Genomic DNA, 22,775 nt, shown 5'->3' on the forward strand with positions numbered 1-22,775 from the left:
CAAAGTCACGAAAAGGCAAGTAGGCAAGTGAGCAGTGAAAAATCAAAAAATGGAGGCAAATGTGGGGTTGACTTTACCAGATTTGAGCAATAGGACATGGCCTGCTCGGGAATGATTTGATGATTGGGAGACATGTGAATTCTTCCAAGTCCTTTAGTAAATTAGTTGCTTTGAAATTCCCATGTTGTCAATCCTGAAATCCGACATCCAATATGGTGATTGGTTTGATCAAAAGCCAAAATTTGAGTGTTGAATCCATAACAATAAAAATGGTCGAATGCCGTAGTAATGCTAATGTGCAAGTCTGTGGCTAGATGTCGCTTAGCAACTGAAAAGTCACTCCTCTTTTAGACAAAGCGGAGTCATGGTAGCTTATTTTGTCGTCTTTTCTTCTTCTTTTTGTGCTATCGGACCCTTCTATCCTTTATACAATAAAAAAGGGCAGTCAGTCACTATGTGTCCATTTTGTGCATAGTTCTTTTCACGCTAGTTCTAGTGACATGACATGCATGCGGAATTTTTGGCCAGATCTTAAAAACTGATTTAGTCTTAAATTGGATAAGTGAGAAAGATGCACTTTTGAAGATGAATAGAGACATGAAACATTTGAAAAATAATTATGATCCAAGTTTACATGGAACAAAAGTAGTCATGCTCATAATAACTAAGGATCTCTGCCTTTTGAATCATTGAGAAGATCGGGCTTAAGGATGATCGGACGGGTTGAAGTCTGTTTAGCACTAAGAGATAAAAGTATATTTTAAAAGAAGGTGTATTCCAGACAACTTTAAATGGATCAGTTTTGTGGCAAAATGCATCTTCTAAATCAAGACAAAATCCAAGAAAAGTCACCCAAATTGACAAGGGTCATTCACAGCGAGGAAAGTATTGCTCATGCAGCTTTACACTGAAAAAGACCCAAGAAGACAGGCATGCTCATCAATGTTGTGATCACGAAAGGATACTATAATTAGCATTCTCGAGGCTGGGAGGCCCTTTTTATGCTATCCAAACACTTTATATCGTTCACTATCCCTTTTGAGCATGTGTTAGTTTCTTTGACCGCCTTCTTTTGGAATCAAGTTTAGAGTCAAAAGTCAAAAAACTAAAAAAAATTAATTAATAAAAAAAAGAAAAAGAAAAAAATTTCATGTCCCAAGTGTACAAACTGGTGCAATTCTTAGAAAGTTCAAGTAAAAAAAAGAAGAAGAAGAAGAAGAAGAAAAGAACTGTCGAAGGTCCATGCCCCCAAAAAATAGAAGTTGGGCAAACAAGAAAAAAAAGCAAAAAAAAAACAACAAAAAAGGAAGATGAAAAAAAATTAGTTAGGTCAGATGTTTGAACTATGTTCGACCTGATTCCTTAAAAAAAGGATACGTAGGCAGCCTCACGGTTCGGTCCAACCAAATAAGAATTCAAAAAAAAAATATCTCCAGTAGCTGAAGCTGGGGCAGAGATTTTATTTCACTTTTGAAAGAGTCGATTCCAAGAGTTGTAAGCCTGCAACCCCACCATTTTTATCTATTTTGAGCCTTCATGGCGTCCTTTCTTTCCAACCATATCCAAACACCTTCCAAATAAAGACCTCCCGATATGCCTTCAAGAATGCCAAGAGACGTATGCAATGAGCAACAGTTGTCACACAATGTAGAACACCGTCGAGTTGCTCACAAAAGAGGGAAAGGAAAAGAAAAATAAAAGAAATGAGAGAGTCTTACGAGTGAAAACCCTCACAGGCACAGTAAGGCGACGATAAGTAGAGATGAATAAATGAGAGAGGCTTGTTGGTGAAAACTCCTCGGGACACCACTAGTCGAAAGTGAGTCATGAAGCCGATGCAAAGGATCGACACGAACAAGCCCAACTTCAAAGGTCATAAGAATGGTAAAAGGGAGGATTGGATTAGTTTGATAGATCAGGTCGTTGAGTTCAAAATGTATGTCATGATCATTAAGGCTAGTTATTAAAAAAAAGAAAAAAAACTCTTCCTTCTATCCTTCCGACATAGGGCATTTCTTGTTTATATTCGTTTCTTTGCATCATTGTGTCCTCACTCTGAGTCAGTCCTTATCAAAACAAGTAAGAAAAGATTTCAAAATCTGCTACTAGCTTTTCAGTTGCACAAAGTAAATTTGGCCAGCACACTCAGTTGTTACAGTCAACATGCCTTAATGATTCATGCAAAAGCTCCCACCAAGACTCTTTTCAGCCTACTTGGCGCAAACAAAGATAACTTGTGATTCTCTCTGACAGACAAATTGCTCAAAAAGCAGGAAGTCATTCAAGATATCAGAAAAGGTTACCTAAGCAAAGATCTCCAGTTGGGATAAGGCTGTTTGAGCTGCAAATACAAATGGTAATGGGTTTAAAACAATCAGAGTTGGTGCAGAACAAAAGTCTCTTGAGACCGACTCAAGATGATCGAGCAAATGCGAAGTTGCTCAAGACTCAAGGCCACAAACCGACCACCATTTTCAAAACTGACAAATTTTTCTTTGTATGAAACAGGAACAAAGTAGTGCAAGGAAAGTGATTCAAAAATAAGAAAAAAAAAAAGAAAAAAGAAAAACATAAAAAAGAGAAGAAAATGAAAGAAGAGAAGAGCCGACAAAGGGAAGTCTCTCAAATCTTTGCCTTTATTTGTCTTGCTATTGTGCATTAAATCTTGCCATTGATCTTCACCTTTTTTTCCTCCTAGGATAAAAAGTCCTAGTTTGATGGATTTTCCCCCCAATCAAAATCTAAATCTGATGAATCTTTCTCCTAAGATATGTGAAAAAAGGGACCTAGTCTGATAAACTTTCTCCTAGGATAAACGTCTTAGTCTGATAAATTTTTCTCCTAAGGTGGAAGGCCTAGTCTGATGAATTTTCTCCTAGGATAAAAATCTTAGTCTGATGAATCTTTCTCCTAAGATAACAAAGAAACCTAGTCTGAATAATTTTCTCCTAGGATAGAATCTTAGTTTGACTAATCTTTCTCCTAAGATACCAACAAAAAAGACCTAGTCTGATGAATCTTTCTCCTAAGATAGGACCTAGTCTGATGAACTTTCTCCTAGGATCAAAATTTTAGTCTGATGAATCTTTCTCCTAAGATAGAAAACTTAGTCTGATGAATTTCCTCCTAGGATAAAAATCTTAGTCTGATGAATCTTTCTCCTAAAATAACAAAAAAAGGGAACCTAGTCTGACGAATCTTATCCTAGGATCGCAATCTTAATCTGATAAATTTTTCTCCTAAGATAGGAACCTAGTTTGATGAACTTTCTCCTAGTACAAAAATCTTAGTCTGATGAATTCTTCTCCTAAGATAGAAGACCTAGTCTAATGAACTTTCTCCTAGGATCAAAATCTTAGTCTGATGAATTTTTCTCCTAAGATAGAAGACCTGGTCTGATGAACTTTCTCCTAGGATAGAAATCTTAGTCTGATGAATCTTTCTCCTAAGATACCGAAAAAATAGACCTAGTCTGATAAATTTTCTCCTAATATCAAAGTCTTAGTCTGATTAATCTTTCTCCTAAGATAGAAGACCTAGTCTAATGAACTTTCTCCTAGGATCAAAATCTTAGTCCGAAGACTCTTTCTCCTAAGATAATAAAAAAAAGACCTAGTCTGATGAACTTTCTCCTAGGATCAAAATCTTAGTATGATGAATCTTTCTCCTAAGATAGAAAACCTAGTCCGATGAACTTTCTCCTAGGATAGAAATCTTAGTCTGATGAATCTTTCTCCTAAGATAAGAAACCTAGTCTGATGAATCTTTCTCTTAGGATATAAATCTTAGTCTAATGAATCTTTCTTCTAAGATAACAAATAAAACCCTACTCTTGTGAATCTTTCTCCTAGGATAGAAATCTTAGTCTGATGAATCTTTCTCCTAAGATACCAACAAAAAAAGAAAAAAAAAGAAAAGAGACGTAGGCTGATGAACTTTCTCCTAGGATCAAAATCTTAGTCTGATGAAGTTTTCTCCTAAGATAGAAAACCTAGTCCGATGAATATTCTCCTAGGATAATAATTAAAAAAAGGGGTCAATTTTTAGTTTTCTTAAGTTATCAATCTTTAGTTGTCTTGAAAGCAGGACCCTCATGGATAATGGGATTTAATTTTAAAGTTTTTCAGGACTCTCTTGGATAATGGGATGTAGTTCTATGTTTTTAGGACCCTTCTGGATAATGGGATTTGTCTTTTAAATTCATAGAACTCTTTTGGTAACAGGACTCGATTAACACTCACAGATGTTCCCGGTACCAAACTGGGGCAGAAAAGTTTCTTTTGTTTTGTCTGTTTTGTTGTAGTAGCAGGCGCCCACCTGGAGGACAAGGAAAATTATTTCAGAATTCAATTCAAGTTGGAAGTAGCAGAAGCTCACGGCAAGAATGCGAGTCAACAATTCAAGATGACCAACAGAAGTAGTCTCAATCTAAAAAAAAGAAAAAAAAGGAAAAAAAAGAAAATAAAGAAAAAAAGAAGTGAATCCAAAATGCAGAAGCAGGAAAAATATGTGAACTACTCAAGACGTGGTTGAGGTCATGAGCTCTACATGTCCGGTTTTGATCCAAAAGGTGAAGAAGAATGAACTAGCACCTGCAGCTAGCAACCACCAAGGTTCAAATCTAAAGTCCGCATAAAGAACCATTCAAGACTCGAGATCAAGCTTCAGAGGACTCATAGATAGGAATCTTGTAACTCGTAGCTGATAGGCTTAGTTAGTCTTTTTAATTTTGATTTTTGATGTAATAATAGGACCGCAGACCGGAACCTCGACTGAACGGAACCTCAATCGGCTCTCCACCTCGGTACTCCATCACTCTTCCTAATTCTTAACTACACGTGGCCTGATTCCTTTATAGACAAGGATATGTAGGCAACTCGGATACCAGGGCTCAGTCACATTCTCCTTTCTCTTAGTTTTTAGTCTCTCTAAATAAGGGTCGGGTCAAAAAACCTGTCTCGTTGTTCTTTGTCTGAAAACTCTACGCGTTTCCAGTCAAAGAGGGGGAGCTGTAGACATGTAATTTTTGACCCTCCCCAAGATTTTACACATTTTAGCATAAAATATTTAATTTAGGTTTAGTATCGCTATTCTAAATAGTGTTGACTCTTTTACTTTATTTTTATCATAAAAAGTAAAAATTTACAAAAAAATATTTTTTATCTTTAGGTTAAAGTCAATTAGTATATTTATATTTATAGTATTATAACATTTGAAAATATAAAAAAAAAAATTAGTTTCACGCGTAGTATTTAGTTTTATATTAGTTTATCTTAATTTAGAGTGATTTTTACATTTTTATAGATATATTGTATTATTTGGTCTTTTTAGCCTAAGTTCAAACCCAAAAGACATGGTCCAACCTAATTACCTTTTGCCCATTCTTCCCAACCCATTAGCCCAATTAAGTGCAAGATTTAATCATAGCCATCTATTTTCTTCTAATCCAATGGCCACCATCCCTTCTAACCTCCATATAAAATACCCAATTATAGAAACCCTGCCCTAAGTTTTCAATTCCTAGAGTTAGACCTACACTCTACGTGAAGAACGTCAACCTAATCTCACCTCCAAAATCGTGAGCTTGTGATATATACCCCAAAGCGGCAAACACTCCTGGACATCATTATTACTCCTAATATATATTTAGGCTAAAACCACTGGACTAAGGACTTAAAAAGCCACCAAACTTTTGGTTTTGAACTTCAGTTCACTGTTTCAAGATTTGACATCGTGTTAGGCTGTTGAGGAAATTTACTATTTGTAAAAGTATGAAATAGAGGAGCAGAAAGTAATGGAGGAGTATCAACAGAAGAAGACACTGTTGGACTATGCAAAGTTTTTCGATCTCATTATCTCTCCGTTAAGTCTCGTATTTCTGATGAGAGAGATGATATATCAAAAGTTTATTCAGATAAATTTAAGTCAATAATTGAGGAAGTTGAAAGACTACATCGGAGGTTTTAGTTTATCGTTTGATTGAGGTCGATTTGGGTTTCGAGCTTTCTAGTGTAGATTCGAGGTTCTGGTTTGTAATTTCTGTGTCTTGGTCCAAGGATTGTTGCTTTGTTTAGTCCAATTGATTTGCAATTTTCAACTTTGTGCATCAATAAAAGATCTATTTCTCAATTTTCATTCTCGTTTCATTTTGTTATGATAGTTTGGTGCGCGTGTTGGTTGATTAGTAATTCTACGTTGTTTGAATAGCTTGTCTTAGTTTTCGTTTAAATTGTTTTAATTAGTTTTTATTTCGATTGTGATGTATCTCGTCTAGTCTTGGTTTTTTTAATAAATGCTTTTAATTGGGTAGATGGAAAATTTGGAGTTGTTTCTTTCTTGGCAAGTAATAAGAATGGGCCATAATGTGGGTCTTGAACCATAAGGAATCTGTCCAAGTAATAGATCATGTTAGCTTGCCTATTTGATCCCCAATAATATCCCGTCCATAAATTTGGCATCCCAACAATCTCAAAAGATTAGGAAAATAATTTAAATGCACTAGTTGCTTTAGGCGCGTTATAATAAAATTATCATAGCTACGGGTACGGTTTCCGTGACGTAGTTGTGATATGTAATCCCCAATTTGGGTGTGCATTTTAATGTGACCTGATCATAACAACTTTTAATATTAATAAAATAAACATGACGTGAATCGCGGGTGCATTTCATGCAGCGTGGTTTGCGGCGTGTTCCAAAACAAACAAGTGTACGACAAACGTAACTTGTTCAATAAATAATTCCATAAATCTTAAAAGTGGTTTAAATAATTAAAAGTAGTTTATAAAGTTAAAAATGCACAGTAGGGTTAGAACATGTAGTAAATCAGATAATGGGCCAATTTTTAATTGTTTAAGCGACCGTGCTAGAACCACGGAACCCAGGAATGCCTAACACCTTCTTCCAGGTTAACAGAATTCCTTATCTAGAATTTCTGGTTCGCAGAAATCAAATTTTTCCTTGATTTGGGATTTAAAATAAACCGTTAACTTGGGACACCCAAAATATTCCAAGTGGCGACTCTGAAATTGAATAAAATAATTCTATTTCAAATAATGTTACTTTAATTGGAAAAACTCCCTTATATACCCCTCGGGTGGTAAAAAAGAGGTGTGACAGGCGCCAAACTGTTTACCTTGAAAATGGTAATTACAATTAGATTTGATTTTGTGGTTCTAAAAATATGTGATTTGTTTTTATGCTAGTTGTTAGGCAGTAGATGCTAAGCGTGAGACTAGAAAATGAGATAAGAACTTGAAAGCAGTATGTTTAAGCAAACCGAGTGGTGGAGAATCGGGGCCTCGAGCCAGGTTATACGGGACCTCGAGGTCGAGCTAGGTACTAAGTTATGGACAGGCGATGAAGGACTAACAGTTTTGAGAGCTTTTATGAAGGTTCTTTATGATCAATAATGAGTAGTAAACGAAGAACAATTAATGAAACACAATAAATGTAAACAATAAATGTAAGTAATAGAATCAATGGAGAATATGTTTAAGTTAGAGAGCAGAGAATGTTCTTGTATTGAATGTTGTTTCCTTTACAAAATGATAAGGGTCCCCTTATTTATATATGAGGGAGAATCCCAACATAGTACAAAATGTATTTATTACAAAGATATATGGATGGTACAACCATTTAATGCCACGGTACGGGCTCATACTAGCCTAATAGACTTGATCAATCCAAATCACGTGCCTTGGGAACTTCCCATTTTTTCCATCATAACTACCGATCTGCACTGCACCTAGGTCAAATGTTGATAGCCCCTCGGGGTTGAAACTCGACCATTGTCACGAGCCTTTGGAGACGTGCTTACGAAGCGTCATAATGACCATACATGGGACTTTCTGATTTTTACCACATACACAGAGCAAATATTGCAACAAAATATGCGAACTGTAACGAACTGACCGGTTGCTTTGAGCTCTAGCATGTCGTTCGGTGGTTTGCGGCCTTGAGTAGTTTAGCTTCATGTATTATGACTTGTACGTATAGTGTCACGCCCCCTTTTTTCCTCCGTAGAGAAAGTCCGGGTTTCGACATTCATGGGAGTAATAACTCATCTCCTTTTGGGAATTGGGTATTTGAAGAGTCACCACCTAACGGGTTATGGTGAGTTAGGGCACCTAGAGTGATTAACTCTTGGATTGGTTTGCATTACTAGAGATTAGGGTAAGGGCTCGAAATGACCTTGAGGGGAAGGTGTTAGGCACCCCTCTCGGTCCACAACTATGGGTCCCGGCCGAACTTATACTTACGAATTAGTCCATTAACAAATAAATAGTTGAATCAAATATTTTGCAAGTAAAGCACGTTGGACGTTGTATAACTCAAATAACAAGGCAAAGATTTTGAACAAGTTGTATACATATAAAACAAAGTTTAAACAAAAGGAATTTTGGAAAAAGGGGGAGTCCTAGGATGGTTAGACTATAAGATCACCCCACACAATATTCGGTAAACACTCCTCAATGAGGGGCTACACAAGACATTAGCGCGTAGTCATCATATCCCATATCTACCCTTCCCACCCCTTTAGTGGTCATTAAAGTGAGTATTGGTCAGCGATCTCTATTACGTGCTATTACCCGTTCCTTCTTAATGGTCCTAGAGGAAATTTAGGACCTCTGCCTATAGGTAGTTCTAGACAAACCCCTAAGGTTTAAAGGAGAAAATACTAAGGCAACATGCAAGAACAAATAGGACCTCAACACATAAGGCAAGAAAGAAGCAATTAGAGGCTCACGTTTACCTCCACAAACAATAGACATAAGCAGCACGACTCAAACACAAATAAGGGCCTTTTGTTAAACAGTATCCTAAGACATAATGTCTAAGTGAATATCAAGACACAGAAGATAGGCAGTTTATTTTTAAAAATTTAGAAGTAATGGCACTATCAATTTGCCTACTAATTTTTTAAGCATGTTAAAAATCAAAACGACATCAAGTAACAGAAACAGTTTCAGAGTTACAGGACTCTTAAGTCCCTATAGGCATGTTGTCTAGTGATATATTAGGGCAGTATTTGAAAGAATTCATTTCAGGAAAAACAAATCACTAATTAGACTGGTTTCGAAGTGAACTAATCGAGAACTGGATTGACTTATTTAAACTAAATTGATTTTAGATCTATAGGTAGAGTTTCTAATGTTGTTTCCTATAGACATGATGTCTAATTGTGTAAAAGCTGATATTAGAAACTTGTAGGCATGATAACAAATGAAAACACATGTAAACACTCGTTATAACAGAAGTTGAATAGGACCATATCCTATATGCATGGTATCTACTTGTGAAGTTGATTTTAAGACCTATAAACATGATTTCTATTATTGGAACCACTTGAAACCTAGGCATGATTTCTAACATGGTAAGGCAAACATATCAAATATAACATCCTATAGTTTCTACCCATATTACCCCCTAAATATGTAACTACCCACCCTTTTTCTCTAGTTACCCCAATATTCGTTTACAAATTATTACAAACCAAATGAATGAATTACATAAATACATAAAAGAAAAGAAGAAGCTACACTATAGGGAGCCTGGAGCAGGCCCAAGTGATTTCCCAAGACCTCCAATAGCCTCAAATGTCAATTTCATAGACAACATCATTTTCTAGGTACGTCAGAGTTCCCTAAGGATCTCAAGGATTCTGGGCAGTGCTCACACCTAGACTTTGTAACCAAATGGAGTAAGTGCAGTATGGAAAGGCCAACCTTAGTGTGCTAGAGTTCAGAGGGTTCTCAAGAGGATCCCAAGGTAGTACACACACTAGAGGGGGCAGAACCTAGTGACTTAAGAGTAGAGTGAGAATGCTTGACTCAGTTTTAAAGGTTTCAATAGGAAAACAGTATTAAAAAGACATTTGCTTGAAATGGTTTTGTAAGAAAACACATATGGAGTTATTAAATAAGACAATTTGAAAAGGGTCAGGTGACTAACAATCAGTCAAACCAAATACAGAACCAGAAAGAGGTTCATCAGCACTTCAATACATGGAGTCAAATAGGTGCACATATCCACTCAGGGTTAATGGGGATTTGGGGTAAGCATAGGGCACATAGTAAGCACAGATGCACATAGGTACATAATTAGAGTAGCCTTAAAAGGGGTCAAGACTTTTAAAGTGTAGCATGAACTGTAGAGTTAATATAGAACTAATAGGCTTAGGATAGCCAATTATTTCATACAGGAAGGTGCATGCCAGGGATCAGAGAAACATAGTCACATTGGTACATACTAGAAGGGGATCCGAAGGGGGTATATAACATGCAGTAAAGAAGATAGTGAAGTAGATATGCTAATTGCAGGTTGAGCAACAAAATCATAAATAGAAGTATATTAGAAACATGACAAATTGAAGTAATCGGAGAAATATGTTGTTTTGGGACTTAAATTGAAATTAGAACATACTAGTAAGAGGGTAGTAAACACAAAGTGAAAGAGAACCCAGTAGTCAGCCTTGTCTTGCAGCTGGCTGAATTTAGACAGTAGTAAGTGAAACAAAAGAGAGCGGAAAGCTTTTTAGTGTGAAAGAGAGAGTTTTTGAACCAATGTTCGTGTGTTTGTGTTAATGAGAGAGTGTGTATATATAGTAGTTAAAAATTAGGTAAAATAAGGCAAGAATCACAGTAGTATAGTAATTACGGAACTAAGTACTAATCAGAATCAAATCAATGCAAGTACTCCTTTAATTAAGGGGTAATCAATCAACGGTAATGGACAGAAAATCTTTAAGGAAAGAAATCAAGTAGGGCATCAGGTACAAAATAGATTATTAGGGGTAAGTACATAAGGGTTCAATTAAGGAAATAGCTAGTGAAGAATCAGTAAAATACTTGGTTAACCAAAAGGTAAGAAAACAAAATAAAGTTGCAGAATATGGAAATAATCGAAAATCAGCATATAGTAAATTAGTGAATCAAAGACTCGAAAATACTGATTTAAGGAGAGTAACATGGGTTCCCATGAATAAGCAAATAAATAAAGTTTAAAAAAGAGAATCGAAGGTCTAAAGGGAAGTTTTTAAATCAATCCAAGAAACAGGGAGCTCAGAGTTGATCAAAGAGAGAGTCATGAGTTAATGTTTTAGCATATAAATAGAGTGAGATAGGAATAACCAAACATAGCAAGCAAAGAGGCAAGATGAACCCCAACACATAGAGCTGATGTAAGTTAGGCATAAAAACTCAGTAGAAACATATTCGAGGCGAGATAGTCACAGAAACTCAAACAAGAACAGTGAAGTTACAAAATCAAACGAAGAAGCCTAGAAAAAAATAGAGATTTCAACATAGACGAGTTAAAGATGTGATAAACTCATAGAATCAGTTAAAATAATGCAATAAGCAGAAGTTTAAACACAAAGAATCAGCTAAACAAAATTTTAAAAGAAGTTCCGAAACCCTAATTTTTAGAAAAAGGTGAAAAACACTTTAAATCAACGATTCTTGTAAAAGAGTTCCAAGGAAAATGTTAAACATTAAAGAAACAAACTTAAATCGTCATAGATATGTACAGATCTAAGAGATATAGGAAGAAATTAGGGTTTCAGAAGAAATCCATATAGAGATGAAAGAAGTTGTCTAGAATCCCAAGGATCGTAACAAATACAACATGATTTTGCTCGAAATCATACTGGAGTAGCCAAGAACAGACAAGTGACGAACCCTAGATGCAAGTCTGCGTGGCCCTGGGCCCTCGAAGACCTTAGAGAAGGAATGCATGGCATGAGAGAAGCCATTGGAGGCTTAGGAGTCGATGAGAGATCACCGGAGAAGACTAGAGAAGAGAGATCAGCGGTTGAAGGGCTAGGGTTTGAGGGTGAGGAGAGGATATGAGAGAATATAGAGGTGGCGGGTTTGGGAGAATGAGTTAGGATTAGGGGTCGTTTAGAGTTAAAAAAGGCAAGAGTTAATACGGGTCGTTGATCTCTCAAATCAACGGTAGAGAGATCAACGACCATGATTTAATTGGTTCTGGGTTGGGTAGGTGGGTTTAGGGTTTGGGTCGGGTAATTCAATTAGGAATTAGGCTGGGGTTGGGTAAAAATTGAGGCTAAAATTGAAATGCATTTTGGCTATATTTTAAATAGTCATATTATCCTTATATAATTTATAATTAATAGTAAATAATTTATATAAAATAATTTAATGTACTAAAATGATTTAAAATAGATATTAAACATTTTAAAAATATAGAAGGTCGTTTTGTGCATATAAAACGTAATTGTACCCTAATAAGGCTAGTATTGCAATTATATGCAAATTGGCTTTAAAAATACAAAATGCAATTATAAAAATGTACAAAAAAATATTTTAACAGTAATTTGGCATAAACTTAGGATTTATATGACTAAATTACCACACAATAATTTGAGGGATAATTGTTGGGGAATTTATGAGTAAATAGGAAGGAAATAAATCAAAAATTTAAAATATCTAAAATTATAGAAAAATTATAAAAACCTTTTGCATGCTTATACATGCATATATATGCTATTTTGAAAGTATTTGTGCATATTAAAAATATATAAGGAAAAATTAGGTATCAACAGCTGTCCCTCTTTACCCGGGAAGGATGAAAGAGTTTTTGGGTAAAGAAATGATGGCCAATTTTGACCGGCGGGATGCTTTGGAATCATTGCAAGAACGAACACGAGGTGCCGAAGCGGCTATGGTGAGCGGTTTAAAGCTCGGGACAGTTAAAGGAACTGGAGCGAGATCGCTCCTGCTAGGATAGCGGTTGCTTACTAGTTACCTGCGAATAAAAGATGCTACAAATATGTATTTGCGAAAATTTAAACATGATGCAAATTCCCTTTGGACCATAAAGGTTGTCTTCAGACGGTTGAAGATGACTTCCTCAGACCATGACGTCCTGGGCCATGAATTGTTCAGTGAGGGATTCGCAGGCCATAAAATGATGTTCTCGGGCCATGAAGATGGTGCCTCCGAACCATAACGCCTTTGAATAATGATATGCAAATTTGATAATTTCTCATGTCATGGTATAGTGTCTTCCGGCTATGAGGATGATGCCTTTAGACTATGACGCCTTTGGATAGGTTGGCGATATTTCAGCCCATGATATGCAATAGTCATGATGTTATCAAGACAACGCTTAGTCTTGCGAAATGGAGGGAAGAGCTTAGCCTGATTGAAAAGCGAATAAAGAGTACTTAGAAATAGAGCAATATTCGTGCAAAGAGGGACATTACTTAATCCCATGCAGACGGGGAGGCAAGGATTAGCCTCATGCAAGTGTGGAGGTGGGGATTAGCCTTATGCAAGTATGGAGGCAGGGATTAGCCTCATGCAAATAGGGAGGCAAGGATTAGCCTCATGCAAATATGGAGTTAGGGATTAGACTCATGTAAGTAGGGAGGCAGGGATTGGCCTTATGCAATTATTGAGGCAATGATTAGCCTCATGCAGATGGAGAGAAAAGGATTAGCCTCATGCAAGTAAGGAGGCAGGGATTAGCCTCGTGGAGTCAAGGATTAGACTCATGTAAATAGGGAGGCAAGGATTAGCCTCATGCAAATATGGGGGTAGGGATTAGCCTTATGCAGATAGAGAGGCAAGGATTAGCCTCATGCAAGTAGGGAGGCAGGGAATCCTCATGCACGTATGGAGTCAAGGATTAGACTCATGCAAGTAGGGAGGCAGAGATTAGCCTCATGCAAGTATGGAGTCAGGGATTAGACATGCAAATATGGAGGCAAGGATTAGCCTCATACAAATGTGGAGGCAGGGATTAGCCTCCTGGAGTCAAGGATTAGACTCATGCAAGTATGAAGACAAGGATTAGCCTCATGCAAATATGGGGGATAAGGATTAGTCCATGCAAAAAGCGAGCAACATATAAGAGTAGTGTATGTCTTAGCTGGAGATGTATTCGATGTTTGATGGCCTGATTGATAGTGAATTATCTTTGTGTATACATGTTTTATGAGTGCTATCGTAACGTCAAATGTGCCTGCGTTCAAAGAAAAACTGTAAGTTTTGCAGGGGGAAGGTTGGTTCGTGCTCCTGTCGGCTGGCTTTGCTTTGCTCCATTCTGAAAGCCTTTCGAGTTCCCCTGGGTGACACCTGACTGTTGTGGAAATAGAGTTTTCAAAAATATGCAATTATTGATAAAAATAGAGTTGTTTTGGAAACGTATTGATATATCAAGTAATTTTTTATGAACTAGTGACTGTGATACATCTCGAAAGCATTGCAGCTCTCTCATATTGGAATTTTGAGGGTCCTCCTCAAAATTCTTCCCTAGTTTGGTAGGTGATTTTTGACTGTTGGCAGATGATAGGCATTGCTGAACCTTCTTCGGAATTTTGAGAATCCTTCTCAAAATTCTGCCCCAGTTTCTTAACCGATTCCTGACTGTCTGATATGCGATGGCGTTGGCTGGACTTGCTCCGAAATTTTGAGGGTCCTCCTCAAAATTCTGCCCCAGTTTCTGATCTTGGGGGAAATAAAAAATTTATTATGATAAGACCGAACCCATAAGGCTGCCTACATATCCCCTCTTAAACGGGAATCAGGTCAAGCATATTTCAATTACATCAAATAAGGAAATGTAAAATATCTAAGCATAGTATCTCTTGACTGCGTCTGAATTAATTGGTTTTGGCCAGAATTCTCCGTCCATTTCTGCAAGTATGAGTGCTCCTCCTGTTAGTACTTTGTCAACCATGTATGGACCTTGCCAATTGGGAAAGAATTTCCCTTTGGCTTCATCTTGATGTGGGAAGATCTTCTTCAATACCAGTTGCCCTGGTACGTACTGTCTTGGTTTGACCCTTTTGGTGAAAGCTCTGGATATTCTGTTCTGATAAAGTTGACCGTCACACATTGTGTTCATCCTCTTTCCATCGATAAGGGCCAATTGTTCATAGCGACTCCTTATCCACTCTGCATCGCTGAGTTCAGCTTCCTGTATGACTCTTAAAGAAGGAATCTCCACCTCGGTTGGGATGATAGCCTCGGTACCATAAACCAACATGTAGGGAGATGCCCCGGTTGATGTGCGAATCGTGGTGAGGTACCCCAACTGAGCAAAGGGTAACTTCTCATGCCACTGTTTGTAGTTCTCTACCATTTATTTTAGTATCTTCTTAATGTTTTTGTTGGCGGCTTCTACGACTCCATTCATCTAAGGTCTGTAGGCTGTGGAATTCTTGTGCTTTATTTGCTTGGTAACTTCCTCCTTGATTTTCAGGCTCATGTCTGGTTTGAACTTTCTAAGTTTTTATTTTACTAGCGGACACATGAGATTAGTGGGCAACTTGTAAGCCACTAAAGAAGTGATCAAACCGGTCATGTCATCATATGACCATGCAAAAATATCCTCATATTCTTTTAAGAAATGAATGTACTCTTCCTTCTCTGTTGGTGACAAGTGAATGCTGATGCGGGTCTCCTTGATGGTCTCGGCGTCTCCCAAACTTATTGCTTCGGTCTCGTCCAGATTGGACTTAGGCTTTTTCTCAAAATTTTCAACCTCCCTGACAATTTCCTCGGGTATCTCATCTTCTTCCTATGAATCACTATTCTCATGTTGCGTTGCCTCATTACATGTCACAGTCATTAGTTCATTAGGAAAAGTAATAATAGCGCCATGGAAAGGAAAAGTTAAATATAGTAGTGAATAATAAAGAGCAAATGCATTTGATTAAAACTTGAAAAATTGCCCAGACAAAGCATGACTCGTTGAATCGAGCATTCATTTTGAAACAAGTAAAACTTAAAACAAAATTACCGGGAAATCTTAAATGCCTAGAATTGCTTATAGAAGTAAATTCTGCCAAGCTACCCAGGGACTCGGCGGGCTCAGGATGGTGTGGCGATCCAGTTCTTAAGAACAACTCCCTTCGCCACAGTCTGAATAGTGAGGCCTTCTTCCTCCTCCTCCTCAATTATGGCACTGCAGTCCATGTTTTCATCCTCCAAGAATAAATTCTTCAACCCAGCTAGTGCTTCTTCCTCTATAGTTCCCCATATTGTGTCAGCCTAATGAAAAGTTTGTTCCAAACGTGGCACTGGTTTCTCAAGAGGGTAATACGGTCCGCGCCATGGAGGTGACCAATCATTATACTCTTGCCATGTATACTGGTATCCGAGCCCAAGATGGCACCATAATTTTTCAGTTGTATTGGTTTGGTAATGCCTTGGAGGTTCTTTCCCAACCCTTTGCCGGGTTCATATCCGGACCATGCCAGTATGCTTTCTATTTTGTTACTCCACCACTTATCCTTCTCAACGACATTGGCCTGTTCGATGTGATGATAGGTTTCCCCTCCTAGCCTTCTTCTATGTCCAATGGTCGGAGTAGTTTGACTAGTATAGATGGGGTTACTCCCATCTCCGTGGATGATCACCTCCTGACGGTTCCATTCGAATTTCACGGTTTGATGAAGTGTGGAAGGCACGGCTCCAGCAGATAGATCCATGGTTGGCCCAACAGAAAATTATATAAGGCTGGTATGTCAAGTACTTGGAATGCAACGTCGAACCAAGTTGGCTCCATCTGCAAGCAAAGGTTGGTTTCCCCGATCATGTCCCTCTAGGACCCATCGAAAACCTTCACATTCATGCTTTCTACTCGTATCTCATGGAAACCTTTGTCCAACCTTTTTAGAGTGTCCAATGGACAAATATTTAGGCTCGAACCTCCATCAACCAAGACCCTGGCAATGAACTTGTCTTCAAATTGCATTGTGATATGCAATGCTCGATTGTGATTCAAACCCTCGGGCGGTAGCTCATCTTCGTGGAAGATAATCTTATGGCTCTCCAGTACTTGCTCAACCATGTTGGCCATTTCTCCATCGGTGATGTTATTGGGTACATAAGCCTCACTCAGTACTTTCATCAAAGCTTTCTTGTGTGCCTCTGATTTTTGCAATAGTGACAGGATAGATATCTGAGTAGGGACTTTGTTTAGATGGTCAACAACAGAATACACCTTTGCCTGTACTATCCTCCACAGGTCATCTGGCCTAGTCTCAATGATAGGTTGCCTAGTAGTGGCCTCCTTACTTGAACCTCCCAGGTGTTCAGGTGTATAGACTCTTCCGGTTCTAGTCATTCCTTGTGCAGCGTCAGATTCCCCTACCCTATCCTTTCCCTTTTCACCGAGCCTCGACAACATAATCCCTGGGTATTGCTTTTGAGTTGAATGGGGGTGTGGTTGATACTGTCATAGAAAGGTGTGACCACTTCTACTTCAAATGGAGCGAAGGTGGCTACGGGTGGAGCTGCTTCCACCTTAAATGGAACTGATGCAGTTATCTCAACCTCGATTGGTGCCTGAGTCTGAACCAAAATAGGAGTAAGTGTGACTGCAACCTTAAAGTCATCGCCTTCTCGAATAAGCCTGATTGACCCCTCAGGGTCCCATTCTTCATTTGTCTCTATCACATGTACACCATCACCTCTGTGATCAGGGAGGGGATTGTTGTGGACATTAGGTGCGACTTCCTTTGATTGTATGACCTTGTTGTCAATGAGCGTCTAGATCTTATTCTTTAGTGTTCGGCACTCAGCAGTGGTGTGCCCTTTCATACCGGAATGTTACGCATAAGTTTTGTTCGGATTGACCCGTTGGGATGAGTTTTCTAATGCCACAGCGGGAACAGGAGTGACGTAACCTACGACTTTCAACCTTTCATACAGTTGGTCGATGACCTCAGCAATGGTGATGTATTGTCTATGTGGCTTGCGGTCGAAGTTGGGTCTTGGTCTTGGATAATTTTGGCGAGCTGGTGGTGATTGGAAGTGGGATGGTTGGGAGTTGTAGGTGTGATGCACAAAGCCTGGTTGGGAATATCTAGGAGATGAAGGTTGATATGTAGGCAGTGATTCTTGGTGTGTGGGTGGAGGTATTTGATATGTGAGTGGAGGTGTCTGATATGTGGGTGGAGGTGTCTGATAGGTAAGTGGAGATTTTGGGCCATAGGCTACTATTACCACCCCAACATTTCTCTTCTTCGATATGCCACTTGATGGTAGTGCCTTATTCGTGGCTTGTAGTGCCTCGAAGTTCGTCACCATCCCGCTTTTGATTCCTTTTTCGATTCTTTCTCCAAGTTTGATGATGTTAGAGAATTTGTGTTTTTGATAACCATAAACCTTTCATAGTATTGTGGATCCTGTGCCCTAACGAAGAATTTATTCATCTGTTCTTCGTCCAAAGAGGGCCTGACTTTGGCTTCTTCTGACCTCCAATGAGTAGCATACTCACGGGAAGTTTCAGTAGGTTTCTTCTTAAGATTCTGAATGTAGAAAATATCTGATGCGTTTTCTTTGTTGAACCTGAACCGGTCCATGAAATCCGACGCCATGCTTACCCAATTGGACAATTTCTTAGGATTTTGGCTGATATACCAAGACAAAGCGGGCTCCTCATAAAGAGCTTCATCCGGATCTTTTCATCTTTCCCAATCCCGACAAGCTTGTCACAATAGCTCCTTAGATGAACCTTGGGATCTCCCCCATCGAACATTTTGAACTTGGGAGGTTTGTACCCCTCTAGTAGTTCGACATCCGGCTGTATGCACAGATCTTCATAGTTCAAACCTTCTATTTCTCTATCGCCCTCAATACCTTGAACTCGGCTTGTTAACTTCTTGAGTTCTTCAACCATGTTTTTAATGAGCAAGTCCTTCTCCGAGGATTCCGGTGTACAGGAAATTGGTTGGGTAGAATGAGGTATAGTTTTCACATATATAGGGTTGCTTTGATGGGTGCCAGGAATTTGGGTGTAGTGATGGTCATTGGTGGAGTTTTGGGGATCGGGAGTGGGTTGTGGTGTGTTTTGGGGAGTGTGGTAAGTGGTGGTTGGTGGGTACTGAATTGGTTGATGATGATAATGCGGTGGAGTTGGTATTGGCAATGGATTGATATTTTGGGGTGGAGTTACGTATTGATTTGGTGCGGGAGGATTTTGTGGGTGTTGGTTTTGTGTGCTTTGAGGTGGTACTGGGTTCTTAGTGTTCTGTTGGTTGATGTCAGGGACATTCAGGGTAAGTAATAGGTTTGCCAAGTTGTGAACCTGCTCAAGTTCTCCTTGTAGTTCCAGTATCTTTTGTTCCTGTCTCAAAACCAGATCATTTGGTGCCGGAGTACTACGGCCATCTGAAGTCTCTACGTTCTCAATATTTTCCTTCCGGATTCCACTTAAGTCGTCCATCTTTGCTTTTCCTCTACCTTTTGTGTTGCTTGGAGGAGGAGGAGGTGGATGACCTCTAGATCTGGTATGATACGCTGATAAGGCCAGTATTAGTGAACCAACCTAGGGGGATGGGAATAACAATAAAAAAAAATAAGCAAAAACAAAAAGGTAACAAGTCAGTGAGGAACCTGAAACGTTTGCAGTATTTAAACACATATTACGAAAATATAAATTCGTGTCCTACTTTGGGAACCTCGTTGTGCCTGAGGTAGGCCTAGCGACAAATAGATTTGGAGAACTTTTAATGCCAATAAATGCTTCATTTCATAAAATAAAAATAGACGAATCCCAAAATGACACTAAGATAAAATAAAATAAGTCACTACTGGTACTTGGCCTTATTACATTTTTTAGGAAAAGCAAATCAATCTAGCCTATTTGGTCCCAGAAGGACCTTTCTCAGGTTGAATGTTCTCGTTGATCAAATCCTCCAATTCGCGTAGGTTCATCAATAAGAACGCCTTTGCTGAATGTCCTCCTTCGTTTCCCTCGGCGTTCTGGAAGTCGGTGACTCTCTTCCTCACTTTTCCTTCCAATTCCAGCACATTGTGTTCCAGATATTCTAGCTTTTCTCTAGAATTGATGGCCCTCTCTTTTCATTCATTGATTTGGTCACTTGATGGAAAATTCCTCTACCAGTCTAGCAAGAGTGAGGGTGCTAACCATACCGAAGCTGGGGACCTCGTTCCTCATTTTCTGCAAAACAAAGGGGTTAGGCCTTACCCCCACCAGACTCAACTATTTGTACATTTACGATCAGCATATCGACATTTAGTTCCCCAAATTAATGCACAGAACGTGGTTGTGTCTGTTGGGATTATGGAAACCCCGGTGGACATTGAATAAGGCTTATCTTAAAGGATTATTATGTAGATAACATAATTGATCTGACTAGGTTTGACCAGGATGCATGCATAATTTCGATCATAGTAAGGTTACTATGGGGTTTTAGACTGGTACCCTCAAGCGGACAACTCGAGGGGGAAGGCACGGAACTGTCGACTGCACCGCTGCTCGACTGTTTTTACCGTAAATAAGCCTTTCCGAATTTAAGGAAAATAAATAGGAAAAGTGCAACCACTCATTTAAGCGTTGCTATAGGATTTGATACGCACGGGTGAAATATGACGTGGAGCATAATTTATGCAGCAATTAATAATATGTAGTCAAGTATTTGCAGATAGGACAAATAAATACAGTATTTAAATAATTGAAAGACAATTATAGGAAAAAGAAACAAAAAGACAAGTCAGTTTCAGGGATAAATAATCATAAATGCTTAAAAGAAAGCGAACAGTTAAAATGCAAATAAGGGGAAAGGGTACGGGATAAAGCATGCTTGGACTAATTCATAAAAATAAGTTCATTATGGTAAGAGCCTAAAGGTATCCTAGCAGAGTCGCCATGCTGTCGTGCCCCTTTTTTTCCTCTGCGGAGAAAGTCTGAGTTTCGACATTCATGGGGGGTAATAACTCATTTCCTTTTGGGAATTGGGTATTTGAAGAGTCGCCATCTAACGGGTTATGGCGCGTTAGAGCACCTAGAGCGATTAACTCTTGGATTGGTTTGCATTACCAGAGATTAGGGTAAGGGCTCGAAATGACCTCGAGGGGAAGGTGTTAGGCACCCCTCTCGGTCCACAACTATGAATCCCGGCAGAACTTATACTTACAAATTAGTCCATTAACAAATAAATAGTTGAATCAAATATTTTGCAAGTAAAGCACGTTAGACGTTGTATAACTCAAATAACAAGGCAAAGATTTTGGACAAGTTGTATACATATAAAACAAAGTTTAAACAAAAGGAATTTTGGAAAAAGGGGGAGTCCTAGGTTGGTTAGCCTATAGGATCACCCCATACAATGTCCGGTAAATACTCCTCAATGAGGGGCTACACGTGATATTAACGCGTAGTCATCATATCCCATATCTACCCTTCCCACCCCCTTAGTGGTCATTAAAGCGAGTGTTGGTCAGCAATTTCTATTGCGTGCTGTTTCCCGTCCCTTCTTAATGGTCCTGAAGGAGATTTAGGACCTCTACCTATAGGTAGTTCTAGACAAACCCCTAAGGTTTAAAAGAGAAAATACTAAGGCGACATGCAAGAACAAATAGGACCTCAGCACATAAGGCAAGAAAGAAGCAATTAGAGGCTCAAGTTTACCTCCACAAAGAATGCACATAAGCAGCACGACTCAAACACAAATAAGGGCCTTTTGTTAAATAGTATCCTAAGACATGATAACTAAGTGAATATCAAGACACAGAAGATAGGCAATTTATTTTTAAAAACTCAGAAGTAATGGCACTATCAGTTTACCTAGTGATTTTTTAAGCCTGTTAAAAATCAGAACGACATCAAGTGACAGAAACAGTTTCAGAGTTACAGGATTTGAAAATGCCTTATAGGCTTGCCTACATGCGGAATAATGATAACTACGTTTTATATAGTAAAACAAGGGGGCAGATTTTAAAACTGACTCTTAAGTCCCTATAGGCATGTTGTCTAGTGATATATTAGGGCAGTATTTGAAAGAATTCATTTCAGGAAAAACAAACCACTAATTAGACTGGTTTCGAAGTGAACTAATCGAGAACTGAATTGACTTATTTAAACTAAACTGATTTTAGATCTATAGGCGGAGTTTCTGATGTTGTTTCCTATAGGCATGATATCTAATTGTTTAAAAGCTGATGTTAGAAACTTGTAGGCATGATAACAAATAAAAACACATGTAAACACTCGTTCTAACAGAAGTTGAACTGGACCATATCCTATATGCATGATATCTACTTGTGGAGTTGATTTTAAGACCTATAAACATGATTTCTATTATTGGAACCACTTGAAACCTATAGGCATGATTTCTAACATGGTAAGACAAACATAGCAAATATAACATCCTATAGTTTCTACCCATATTATCCCACAAATATGTAACTACCCACCCTTTAATATTCGTTTACAAATTATTACAAACCAAATGAATGAATTACATAAATACATAAAAGAAAAGAAGAAGCTACATTATAGGGATCCTGGAGCAGGCCCAAGTGATTTCCCAAGACCTCCAATAGCCTCAAATGATAATTTCATAGACAACATCATTGTCTAGGTACGTCAGAGTTCCCTAAGGATCTCAAGGATCCCGGGCAGTGCTCACACTTAGACTTTGTAACCAAATGGAGTAAGTGCAGTATGGAAGGGCAAACCTCAGTGTGCTAGAGTTCAGAGGGTTCTCAAGAGGATCCCAAGGTAGTACAAACACTGGAGGGGGCAGAACCTAGTGACTTAGGAGTAGAGTAAGAGTGTTTGACTCAATTTGAAAGGTTTCAGTAGGAAAACAATATTAAAAAGACATTTGCTTGAAATGGTTTTGTAAGAAAACACATAAGGAGTTATTAAATAAGACAATTTAAAAAGGGTCAGGTGACTAACAATTAGTCAAACCAAATAAAGATCCAGAAAGAGGTTTATCGGCACGTCAATACCTGGAGTCCAATAGGTGCACACATCCACTTAGGGGT

The sequence above is a fragment of the Nicotiana tabacum genome, chromosome 11, assembly GCF_000715075.1.
Source record: "Nicotiana tabacum cultivar K326 chromosome 11, ASM71507v2, whole genome shotgun sequence".
Classification (NCBI taxonomy): Eukaryota; Viridiplantae; Streptophyta; class Magnoliopsida; order Solanales; family Solanaceae; genus Nicotiana; species Nicotiana tabacum.